We start from the raw sequence: 12,500 nt of genomic DNA on the forward strand, positions 1-12,500 counted from the left end.
GGCTGACGCGGTTTCGTGCCGCCCCGGCAGACGCGGTTTTCGCGCCGCCCCGGCTGACGCAGTTCGGACTTAGCACTTTTTGGGCTGAGCCTGGCTGGCGGCCCACTCACTCGATCGCCATGTCTGTTTGCCACAGTCTTCCCGGTGGTGCCGCACCCGGGCTCGCCCCGGCTGACGCAGTTTTCGCGCCGCCCCGGCTGACGCGGTTTCCTGCCGCCCCGGCAGACGCGGTTTTCGCGCCGCCCCGGCTGACGCGGTTTCGTGCCGCCCCGGCAGACGCGGTTTTCGCGCCGCCCCGGCTGACGCGGTTTCGTGCCGCCCCGGCAGACGCAGTTCGGACTTAGCACTTTTCGGCTGTGCCTGGCTGGCGGCCCACTCACTCAATCGCCATGTCTGTTTGCCACAGTTTTCCCGGTGGTGCCGCACCCGGGCTCGCCCCGGCTGACGCAGTTTTCGCGCCGCCCCGGCTGACGCGGTTTCGTGCCGCCCCGGCAGACGCGGTTTTCGCGCCGCCCCGGCTGACGCGGTTTCGTGCCGCCCCGGCAGACGCAGTTCGGACTTAGCACTTTTCGGCTGTGCCTGGCTGGCGGCCCACTCACTCGATCGCCATGTCTGTTTGCCACAGTTTTCCCGGTGGTGCCGCACCCGGGCTCGCCCCGGCAGACGCGTTTTTTTTTTCTTTCGCCCCGGCTGACGCAGTTTTCGCGCCGCCCCGGCTGACGCGGTTTCGTGCCGCCCCGGCAGACGCGGTTTTTTGCGCCGCCCCGGCTGACGCGGTTTTTGCCGCCCCGGCTGACGCAGTTCGGACTTAGCACTTTTCGGCTGTGCCTGGCTGGCGGCCCACTCACTCGATCGCCATGTCTGTTTGCCACAGTTTTCCCGGTGGTGCCGCACCCGGGCTCGCCCCGGCTGACGCAGTTTTCGCGCCGCCCCGGCTGACGCGGTTTCGTGCCGCCCCGGCAGACGCGGTTTTCGCGCCGCCCCGGCTGACGCAGTTCGGACTTAGCACTTTTTGGGCTGAGCCTGGCTGGCGGCCCACTCACTCGATCGCCATGTCTGTTTGCCACAGTCTTCCCGGTGGTGCCGCACCCGGGCTCGCCCCGGCAGACGCGTTTTTTTTTCTTTCGCCCCGGCAGACGTGGTTCCCCCCCCCCTTTTCGCTCGCCCCGGCTGACGAGGTTTTCGCGCCGCCCCGGCTGACGCAGTTTTCGCGCCGCCCCGGCTGACGCGGTTTCGTGCCGCCCCGGCTGACGCGGTTTTCGCGCCGCCCCGGCTGACGCGGTTTTTGCGTCGCCCCGGCTGACACGGTTCGGACTTTGCACTTTTCGGCTGTGCCTGGCTGGCGGCCCACTCACTCGATCGCCATGTCTGTTTGCCACAGTTTTCCCGGTGGTGCCGCACCCGGGCTCGCCCCGGCTGACGCAGTTTTCGCGCCGCCCCGGCTGACGCGGTTTCGTGCCGCCCCGGCAGACGCGGTTTTCGCGCCGCCCCGGCTGACGCGGTTTCGTGCCGCCCCGGCAGACGCAGTTCGGACTTAGCACTTTTCGGCTGTGCCTGGCTGGCGGCCCACTCACTCAATCGCCATGTCTGTTTGCCACAGTTTTCCCGGTGGTGCCGCACCCGGGCTCGCCCCGGCTGACGCAGTTTTCGCGCCGCCCCGGCTGACGCGGTTTCGTGCCGCCCCGGCAGACGCGGTTTTCGCGCCGCCCCGGCTGACGCGGTTTCGTGCCGCCCCGGCAGACGCAGTTCGGACTTAGCACTTTTCGGCTGTGCCTGGCTGGCGGCCCACTCACTCGATCGCCATGTCTGTTTGCCACAGTTTTCCCGGTGGTGCCGCACCCGGGCTCGCCCCGGCAGACGCGTTTTTTTTTTCTTTCGCCCCGGCTGACGCAGTTTTCGCGCCGCCCCGGCTGACGCGGTTTCGTGCCGCCCCGGCAGACGCGGTTTTTTGCGCCGCCCCGGCTGACGCGGTTTTTGCCGCCCCGGCTGACGCAGTTCGGACTTAGCACTTTTCGGCTGTGCCTGGCTGGCGGCCCACTCACTCGATCGCCATGTCTGTTTGCCACAGTTTTCCCGGTGGTGCCGCACCCGGGCTCGCCCCGGCTGACGCAGTTTTCGCGCCGCCCCGGCTGACGCGGTTTCGTGCCGCCCCGGCAGACGCGGTTTTCGCGCCGCCCCGGCTGACGCAGTTCGGACTTAGCACTTTTTGGGCTGAGCCTGGCTGGCGGCCCACTCACTCGATCGCCATGTCTGTTTGCCACAGTCTTCCCGGTGGTGCCGCACCCGGGCTCGCCCCGGCAGACGCGTTTTTTTTTCTTTCGCCCCGGCAGACGTGGTTCCCCCCCCCCCCCTTTTCGCTCGCCCCGGCTGACGAGGTTTTCGCGCCGCCCCGGCTGACGCAGTTTTCGCGCCGCCCCGGCTGACGCGGTTTCGTGCCGCCCCGGCTGACGCGGTTTTCGCGCCGCCCCGGCTGACGCGGTTTTTGCGTCGCCCCGGCTGACACGGTTCGGACTTTGCACTTTTTGGCTGAGCCTGGCTGGCGGCCCACTCACTCGATCGCCATGTCTGTTTGCCACAGTTTTCCCGGTGGTGCCGCACCCGGGCTCGCCCCGGCAGACGCGTTTTTTTTTTCCTTCGCCCCGGCAGACGTGGTTCCCCCCCCCCCCTCCGTCTTTCTTTTTGTTTTTTTTTTCGCCGCGGCTGAAGTGGATTTTTCGGTGCCTCGACGCCCCGGTAGTCGCGGTTTTTCCGTTTCCGCACGGCCCCGGCTGACGCTGCTCGGTCACAGTCGCCTTTTGTGAGGATTGCAGACTTCTTGAGCGCGGGTGTTTTTTTTTGTTGTTGTTGTTGTTTTATTACGCATTCGCTCCAGCAGACGCTGTTTAGACTTTTTGTTTCCTCTTTTATCCTGCGACGAGGTGACGAGGTTTATTCGGTGCCCCGCCGCCCCGGCTGAAGTGATTTTTCCTGTCCCGTGCCGCCCCGGCTGACGCGGTTGGGACTTCGCGTTTGTTCGGCCGCCACGGGTTTTGGCGCACTCGCTCGGTTGCTTGTTGTTGCCACTTGTTGCGAACCCAGGTTTCTTGAGCGAGCGCGGGCGTTTTTTCTTCCTTTCTTTCTTTGTTCTATGTGTTAGCGAATCGGCCTTTAATATCACACGAGGACTCACAACCAACAATTTTCAGTTTGAAGTGTAAAAAATCTGCAGGTGTTGACGTAACTGACTTGCCCCGTACCCTTGAGTACATCCATGAAGTTCTCGTAGTACTACTAAATCGCATTATTCCAAGTGGAGAAATTCCCATAAACTTGCAAACCTCTACACGAAAATCGGTGCGCGTGATAAAGTTGAAAATTATCGTCCGATATCAAATGTGCCTTCTATAACACAAATTCTAGGAAAAAAAAAAAAAAAACACTTGTTCGCCGTTTTCTGCGCCGTGACTGGCAGCACTCCGGCGAAGCGAAACGGGGTCGATTCGAGCACGATATCGGCGTCTTTCGACGTGCTCGCCGGCGACCGTCGCACGAGTACGTCGCACGAGCGCGTCTGCCGGGGCGCCGTTTGCGAAGCCGACGCAAAAGTGGGAACCGCCGCTCGGATGATCGCCGCTTTCGGCAGAGTGAGTGTTGGCACTCCGGGGAAGCGAAACAGCGTGAATGCGCCCACGAAATCGGCGTATTTTGAAGTGCCCGCCGGCGACCGTCGCACGAGTACGGTAAACCGCGTCAGCCGGGGCGTAGTTCGGGACGCCGACGAAAAAGTGGGAAGCGCAACTCGGATCTTCGCCGTTTTTGCAGGAGTGAGTGGCGGCCCTCCTGCGAGACCAAGAAGCATCGATTCGTGCACGAATTCGGCGCCTTTCGACGTGATCGCCGGCGACCGTCGCTCGAGTAGGGCAAACCGCGTCTGCCGGGGCGGGCTTCGGGACGCCGATGCGAAAGTGGGAAACGCTGCTCGGATGTTCGCCGTTTTTGGCCGAGTGAGTGCTGGCACTCGGGCGAAGCCAAACGGGGCCGATTACGGCACGATATCGGCGTCTTTCGACGTGCCCGGCGGCGACCGTCGCACGAGTACGGTAAACCGCGTCAGCCCGGGCGGAGTTCGGGACGCCGATGCGAAAGTGGAGAACGCCGCTCGGATCTTCGCCGTTTTTGGAGGAGTGAGTGGCGGCACTCCGGAGAAGCCAAGGAGCGCCAATTAGCGCACGATATCGGCGTCTTTCGACGCGCTCGCCGGCGACCGTCGCACGAGTAGGGCAAACCGCGTCTGCCGGGGCGGGGTTTACGACGCCGACGCAAAAGTGGGAACCGCCGCTCGGATGTTGGCCGTTTTTGGCAGAGTGAGTGATGGCACACCGGCGACGCGAAAGAGCGCGAAAGCGCCCACGAAAGTGGCGTATTTGGACGTGCTTGACGGCGACCGCTGCAGGAGTACGAAAAACCACGTCAGCCGGGGCGAGCGACCCACGGCGGTCTGGGTGCTTATCGCTGCTATTATAGGGGCACCCCGGCAGACGCAGAAAAAAAAAATTTTTTTTCGACCTTCTTTTTTGCTGGTCGAGCTCGGGTAACCCAGGTCGCAATGGGAGCCGCGCACGAAAGCGGCGTCGCGAGACGCGTTCGCGGTCGCTAGTCGCACGAGCTCGGCAACCGCGTCAGCCGGCGCGGAGTTCGGGATGCCGACGGCTAAGTGGGTACCGCTGCTCGGATGTTCGCCGTTTTTGGCCGAGTGAGTGCTGGCACTCCGGCGAAGCGAAACGGGGCCGATTCGGGCACGATATCGGCGTATTTCGACGTGCTCGCCGGCGACCGTCGCACGAGTACGGCAAAGCGCGTCTGCCGGGGCGAGGTTTGCGATGCCGACGAAAAAGTGGGAAGCGCCGCTCGGATCTTCGCCGTTTTTGCAGGAGTGAGTGGCGGCCCTCCTGCGAAACCAAGAAGCATCGACTCGCGCACGATATCGGTGTCTTTCGACGTGCCCGCCGGCCACCGCCGCACGAGTACGGCAAACCGCGTATGCCGGGGCGGGGTTGGCGACGCCGACGCAAAAGTGGGAACCGCCACTAGGATGTTCGCCGTTTTTGGCAGAGTGAGTGCTGGCACTCCGGCGAAGCGAAAGAGCGCGAATGCGCCCACGAAAGTGGCGTGTTTGGACGTGCTTGACGACGACCACCGCAGGAAAACGAAAAACCACGTCAGCCGGGGCGAGCGACCCATGGCGGTCTGGGTGCTTATCGCTGCTATTATAGGGGCACCCCGGCAGACGCAAAAAAAAAAAATTTTTTTTCGACATTCTTTTTTGCTCGTCGACCTCGGGTGACCCAGGTCGCAGTGGGAGCCGCGCACGAAAGCGGCGTCGCGAGACGGCTTCGCGGTCGCTAGTCGCACGAGCTCGGCAACCGCGTCTGCCGGGGCGGAGTTCGGGACGCCGACGGCTAAGTGGGAACCGCCGCTCGGATGTTCGCCGTTTGTGGCCGAGTGAGTGCTGGCACTCCGGCGAAGCCAAACGGGGCCGATTCCGGCACGATATCGGCGTCTTTCTACGTGCTCGCCGGCGACCGTCGCACGAGTACGGCAAAGTGCGTCTGCCGGGGCGGGGTTTGCGACGCGTACGCAATAGTGAGAACCGTCGCTCGGATGTTCGTCGTCTTTCGCCGAGCCAGTGCTGGCACTCCGGCGAAGCCGAACGGAGCCGATTCGGGCACGATATCGGCGTCTTTCCACGTGCTCGCCGGCGACCGTCGCACGAGTACGGTAAACCGCGTCAGCCGGGGCGGAGTTCGGGACGCCGATGCGAAAGTGGGAAGCGCCGCTCGGATCTTCGCCGTTTTTGGAGGAGTCAGTGGCGGCACTCCGGTGAAGCCAAGGTGCGCCAATTCGCGCACGATATCGGCGTCTTTCGACGTGCCCGCCGGCCACCGTCGCACGAGTACGGCAAACCTCGTCTGCCGGGGCGGGGTTTGCGACGCCGACGCAAAAGTGGGAACCGCCGCTCGGATGTTCGCCGTTTTTGGCAGAGTGAGTGCTGGCACTCCGGCGAAGCGAAAGAGCGTGAATGCGCCCACGAAAGTAGCGTATTTGGACGTGCTTGACGGCGACCGCCGCAGGAGTACGAAAAACCACGTCAGCCGGGGCGAGCGACCCACGGCGGTCTGGGTGCTTATCGCTGCTATTATAGGGGCACCCCGGCAGACGCAGAAAGAAAAAAAAAAATGGGGACATGGCGTGCGTCACCGTGCGGCTTCGCAGCGTTGCCGAAGTCGCCGAGCCCTTCGACTGAGCCGAACGGCGGACAGGGAACGTTGGTCGGCCGTTCTAACCTGTCGGTGCCACGCCGAGACGTCGTTAAGGAAAACCGCGTCGTGGGCCTCTACGACGCCGTCGAGTCGTTGTACGTTTGGTGTCCAGCGTGTCGGCGGCGAGTAGCGGACACGTCGTTCACGACTTCGGTCTTTCGCAGTCGACGCGAACTTGCGGAGAGTCGTGGTGCCTCACGTTTTCGGCAGAAACCGCGGCGGAATTTTCCCGTGCGTGCGCGCACGACCTCGGTGCTGTGCCGTCAGCGTAGTGTTGCACAAACTCGTGGCCTACCCAAGGTGCGGTACGTTTGCGGCCGTATCCTCGGTGGGAATTTCGTGAGTAGGGTCGCAAATTCTACGACCTCGGCGGGTTTGAGAGCGACGTAGACTTGTGGCACGCTCAACGTGCCACACGTTTCGGGGCACACCCGCGGTGATATTTTCTCGAGTACGCTCGTATTAGTGCCCAAGGAGGTCTGGGTACTTATCGCTGCTATTATGTGGGGGTTCTCGTGAGCGGCGTACGCGAAAGCGACCGGGTGTCTGATATGCGGCGGGCTTCGGCCTCGTCAAGCGTGTCCTCGGGTCTGCTCCAGGGGAATCCACGGCAGTCGTCTGCAGCCTCATCCGCTTGATGCGTTAGGGGCTGGTTGTCGGACGGTGCCGTTTTACCACGATATCGAGGTGTGTTCCGTGTCGTCCTCGGGCGATTCAGATGCGAAAGCGCCGAAGACGCGGGCGTGACCCGTCGTCTGGCGGCTTTGCAGTCTCGGCTCCGTTGCTAGTTCCGGCCGGTCCACCGACAGTGCAGCGGGCTTGGGCAACCCGCACGGCGCGACCGAGTCGATGCAACGAAAAAGAGCGAGCATGAACGTGCTTCTTGCCGCACGGCTCCCACTCGTCTTTCGGGAAGGTTGTGCCGTAGCGAGCTCGAACGCCGTCATCTCGGAGTGCAAAATAAGCGTGTTGGGGCGCCTGAAGGTGGCCTCCGCCGCACACAGACTGCGTCCGGCCCGCCGAAGGCGAGGACGGACGCGCAGTCGAACGATTACCTGGTTGATCCTGCCAGTAATCATATGCTTGTCTCAAAGATTAAGCCATGCATGTCTAAGTACATGCCGAAATAAGGCGAAACCGCGAATGGCTCATTAAATCAGTTATGGTTCCTTAGATCGTTTCTTCCTACTTGGATAACTGTGGCAATTCTAGAGCTAATACATGCAGTGAGCCTGGAGCCCTTTGGGTAACGGGTGCTTTTATTAGACCAAGATCGATCGGGTTTCGGCCCGTATTGTGTGGTGACTCTGGATAACTTTGTGCTGATCGCATGGCCACGAGCCGGCGACGTTTCTTTCAAGTGTCTGCCTTATCAACTTTCGATGGTAGGTTACTTGCTTACCATGGTTGTTACGGGTAACGGAGAATCAGGGTTCGATTCCGGAGAGGGAGCCTGAGAAACGGCTACCACATCCAAGGAAGGCAGCAGGCGCGCAAATTACCCACTCCCGGCACGGGGAGGTAGTGACGAAAAATAACAATACGGGACTCTTTTGAGGCCCCGTAATTGAAATGAGTACACTCTAAATCCTTTAACGAGGATCAATTGGAGGGCAAGTCTGGTGCCAGCAGCCGCGGTAATTCCAGCTCCAATAGCGTATACTAAAGCTGCTGCGGTTAAAAAGCTCGTAGTTGGATCTCAGTTCCAGACGAGTAGTGCATCTACCCGATGCGACGGCTCGGACTGAACATCATGCCGGTTCTTTCTTGGTGCACTTCATTGTGTGCCTCGAGATGGCCGGTGCTTTTACTTTGAAAAAATTAGAGTGCTCAACGCAGGCGAGTCGCCTGAATAAACTTGCATGGAATAATAGAACAAGACCTCGTTTCTGTTCTGTTGGTTTTTGGAATACGAGGTAATGATTAAGAGGGACGGACGGGGGCATTCGTATTGCGGCGCTAGAGGTGAAATTCTTGGACCGTCGCAAGACGAACTACTGCGAAAGCATTTGCCAAGAATGTTTTCATTGATCAAGAACGAAAGTCAGAGGTTCGAAGGCGATCAGATACCGCCCTAGTTCTGACCATAAACGATGCCAACCAGCGATCCGCCTGAGTTACTCAAATGACTCGGCGGGCAGCTTCCGGGAAACCAAAGTATTTGGGTTCCGGGGGAAGTATGGTTGCAAAGCTGAAACTTAAAGGAATTGACGGAAGGGCACCACCAGGAGTGGAGCCTGCGGCTTAATTTGACTCAACACGGGAAAACTTACCCGGCCCGGACACTGGGAGGATTGACAGATTGAGAGCTCTTTCTTGATTCGGTGGATGGTGGTGCATGGCCGTTCTTAGTTGGTGGAGCGATTTGTCTGGTTAATTCCGATAACGAACGAGACTCTAGCCTATTAAATAGGTGCGGGGTTCCCAGCACCTTACAACCTTCTTAGAGGGACAAGCGGCTCCTAGCCGCACGAAACAGAGCAATAACAGGTCTGTGATGCCCTTAGATGTCCGGGGCCGCACGCGCGCTACACTGAAGGAAGCAGCGTGTCTTTATCCCTGTCTGAAAAGACTGGGTAACCCGTGGAACTTCTTTCGTGATTGGGATAGGGGCTTGCAATTGTTCCCCTTGAACGAGGAATTCCCAGTAAGCGCGAGTCATAAGCTCGCGTTGATTACGTCCCTGCCCTTTGTACACACCGCCCGTCGCTACTACCGATTGAATGATTTAGTGAGGTCTTCGGACCGATGTCCGGCGCGGCCTTTCGGTTGCGCCGGTCTGTTGGAAAGATGACCAAACTTGATCATTTAGAGGAAGTAAAAGTCGTAACAAGGTTTCCGTAGGTGAACCTGCGGAAGGATCATTAACGGATTGTGAAGGGTGAGCGCCTCAGCTGCGTCTGCGCCCGACACTTTCTGCCGCTGACCCCGTTTGGACGCGGGGTCGGCTTTTCCCCACGGGGCTGCCTGAATGTGGAGCGGCACCCCGTGACAAATTGTTGCGCCCAGCGGACGCCAACACCGCGACCTTGGACGGTCGGCCAGGTGGCGGACGCGGGTACAAACGGCGCAACGCACTCATAGGTCGGCTTTCGACCCGCCACAGCACCGTGGCTCGAAGCGCTCGAAATGCGCGACCCGACCGCTGCGGGACCGCCTAGTACTGTAAACAGGAGCGGCGGAGCGCGAACGGCGAGTCGTGGTTACGTCGGTAGAAGGCGAGGCTGCGCGTTCCCGAAACGCCAGCCGAGTGCCCTCCCGACCGTTCGAGCGTGCAAGAACGAGACCCGACAATCGCGCGGCGACTGCCAAGTACGAGAGGAACGGCACAAGCGTCGGCGGTCGGTCAAGGAACTGGCGATGTGACGGGTCCGCTGTGCACCAGTGCATACCGTCCCGCCGTCCGCGGCAAGCGCCTCCGCGTCCTCGGGTGACGGAGGCTGCCGGTCGGTTCTTGCAGGCGAGGGATCTCGCTGGCACCGGTTCGCGTTGACGCGCGGCCGGTCATGGCACGGCGATGCGACGGCCGAGGTGCGCAGTACTCGATGGAGGAACCGCACGCTCCGATGACCGTCCCGCCCTCCGCGGCGTATGCGTACCGACCGTAATGGTTGCAGCAGCGCCGGCCGGCTTTTGAATTCGCCACACGAAACACGGTGCGAGATCGCGGTTAGGGGAGCGTCGACGTTGCCAGGCGTTTTGCTTGCTGCCGAGGGAAAGGCGGCACGGCCACGTCGCGCTCGTCGCGATTAGCGGGTCTGCGCGCTTTGGGAAGGTGCCGCAACGACTTGCCGAAAGAGGAAGCACGGAAGAACGAGGGACTTGGACGTCCCGACAATTGAACGCACTTGCGGCCAGGCCCTTGCTGGCTTCGTTCTTCCGCCTCGAGTAGGCTCGTACGCGGCTCCGGCGCCGAAAGTGGTCCTTGGCACCGACTTCGGTGGACGTGGGAAGTGCCGCGCAAGTACGGCGCGCCTGGCTCCACCTGTTGGCTAAAGTAGGCAGCCGGATCGGCATTTTGGTGTGCGGTGGCAAACCGTGGATGCGAAAAAAGCTTGTGCGATTTCGTGGAACAAAAAGCGGGGGTCCCCCTTTTTATGCGGAGGAGACCGACCCGCCTGCCGTGGTGAACCGCGACGCCACGGTAAAAACGGGAGAGGCTTGTCGATGGGACCGTGCATCCCGCGCTCCACGGAGGCCGGGAGGCGGCCGCCCGAGGAAATGTGTAGCCGTCGAGGCCCGCATCTGCGTGCACTCTTATCCAAATGGGTGTACCGCAGGCATTTTCTGGTTAGGCGGGCCAATGAGAGCGAGCACACAACGATACCTACGGGTCCGGCTTGGAGAACCGGCTTCGACGCCTCCCGAGTATTTATAGAGGGGTGGACCACGAAAGCACTCGCAAGTAGCGAAAGCGAAACGCCGTCCGAAACACACCGTTTGCTCGATTTGCGGCAGCCGAAAAAGGCGCGGCAGAGTTTTGGAGTCCAAGCGTGCGCTGAAAAGCGCCCTTCTTGGCCACTGTTTGGCCGAGTGCCAGAAACGTTTGGTTTTGACTGTACGGAATTGAACAAACACTTTTTCACGACTCTAAGCGGTGGATCACTCGGTTCTCGGGTCGATGAAGAACGCAGCCAGCTGCGAGACTTGGTGTGAATTGCAGGACACACTGAGCACTGATTCTTTGAACGCACATTGCGGCCTTGGGTCTTCCCTTGGCTTCGTCTGTCTGAGGGTCGGATCACATATCAAGAGAGCCTTCGGCGCACAAGGGAACGTGAGCCGTCGACTCGTTTTGACCGCGTCGGCAACACGGACAGCACGCTGAACACCTCACAGCGAGCGCCAACAGCGGCCACTCAAGGGCGAGACGGTGGCGACCGTCGTGCCAGAGCCCAACCGAAACGGGGGCGACCGACTGCATTGAGGATGTGGCACCTCGTTGAGACCGCCGCAGGACTTCGAGTCGGAAGGAAGCCTGCAGGGAAAGTGCGGTCGAGGTTGCGTACTCCTCTCTGCGACCGGGCGCGCAAGAGCTGCGAGAGCCACGGACGCGCAACTTTAACGCACGGTAAACACGAGGAGCGAAAGCCGGCCAGCAAAGCTTCTCCAGCCGTGCGCAAAGTGCGCGAGATCGCAGCCTTGCGTTGCGCTTGTTGCCCTCGAAGTAAGCAGGGTGTCCCGTAGACCGGGCGCTCGAACACGCTGCGGGGCCGTGCCTCCTCCAGGCTTTGCCGCGCGAACAGGGAACGTTCGCGCGCAAAGCGCAGGGAGGTGAGGAGGCTGCGCCCGACGTTTGCGGTTCGCTGCGTACGCGGTTGATGCGGAGAGCACGGCGCGACGACTTGCCGCGAAGCGGAAAAAGTCTCCCGCACGAGTTGGCGAAACGTTGGCGAAGCTTAAGGCGTTCTCGTCGTAGTCCGCCGTCGGTCTAAGTGCTTCGCAGTTCCCGTCCCGTTCAAAAAACTGGGCCACTCCAGTTGGGGCGGGGGCGACGCTACACGAGACGATGCCTCTCGCCAGGCTGCGTGGCTGCCCTTGCGGCGGCGGCGACTGGCCTCGGCGGTGTTTGGGCTTTCGACACGGTCGTTTATCACGCAACTGCTCGGACGACGCACGCGCGCAGCGGAATGCCGCTTGCCAGCCTTGTGAAGATGTGACCCTGTACAGGGTTGCGGGCGCACTTGGTAGGGCGTCGTACTCGGTTCGCGATGGGTTTACGAACGTGTCCCGTCACTTCCACGTCACACCGGTTGTGCGCCGCACGCGTGCAGCGGGGAAGCCGATTGCCAGCCTTGTGAAGAAGTGGCCCTGTACAGGGTTGCGGGCGCACTTGGTAGGGCGAGCGCACGCGGTCGTGCAGGAAGTTGATGGAAGCGAATGTATCCGCTGTCGACCTCAGATCAGGCGAGACAACCCGCTGAATTTAAGCATATCACTAAGCGGAGGAAAAGAAACCAACAGGGATTCCCCGAGTAGCTGCGAGCGAAACGGGACCGAGCCCAGCACCGAATCCCCCGTCCTTGCAGGCGGTCGGGAAATGTGGTGTATGGGAGGCGACGTTCTCGGGTGTTTGCGACGGTGCAAGTCCCCCTGACAGGGGCTTGTCCCAGAGTGGGTGCCAGGCCCGTCTCCGCCGTTGCGCGCCCGGGATGGAGCCTCCCGTGAGTCGGGTTGCTTGAGAGTGCAGCCCTAAGTGGG

The 12,500-nt window shown here is 61.3% G+C and overlaps 3 non-coding genes across 3 annotated transcripts in view; all 3 read left to right on the plus strand.

Moving 5' to 3' along the window:
* Window positions 1-7,351: 7,351 nt before the first annotated feature.
* LOC142791104 (small subunit ribosomal RNA) lies at window positions 7,352-9,166 on the plus strand. Its single transcript, XR_012890012.1, has one exon. It is a non-coding gene; the product is annotated as a small subunit ribosomal RNA (ribosomal RNA).
* A 1,719-nt stretch (window positions 9,167-10,885) lies between these two features.
* LOC142791075 (5.8S ribosomal RNA) lies at window positions 10,886-11,038 on the plus strand. Its single transcript, XR_012889984.1, has one exon. It is a non-coding gene; the product is annotated as a 5.8S ribosomal RNA (ribosomal RNA).
* A 1,154-nt stretch (window positions 11,039-12,192) lies between these two features.
* The window catches only part of LOC142791058 (large subunit ribosomal RNA), a 3,952-nt gene continuing 3,644 nt past the window's right edge, over window positions 12,193-12,500 (plus strand). The window contains exon 1 of the ribosomal RNA XR_012889979.1: window positions 12,193-12,500. This exon is cut by the window's right edge and continues 3,644 nt beyond it. This is a non-coding gene — a ribosomal RNA (large subunit ribosomal RNA).

Source organism: Rhipicephalus microplus, unplaced genomic scaffold (assembly GCF_043290135.1).
Source record: "Rhipicephalus microplus isolate Deutch F79 unplaced genomic scaffold, USDA_Rmic scaffold_137, whole genome shotgun sequence".
NCBI lineage: Eukaryota > Metazoa > Arthropoda > Arachnida > Ixodida > Ixodidae > Rhipicephalus > Rhipicephalus microplus.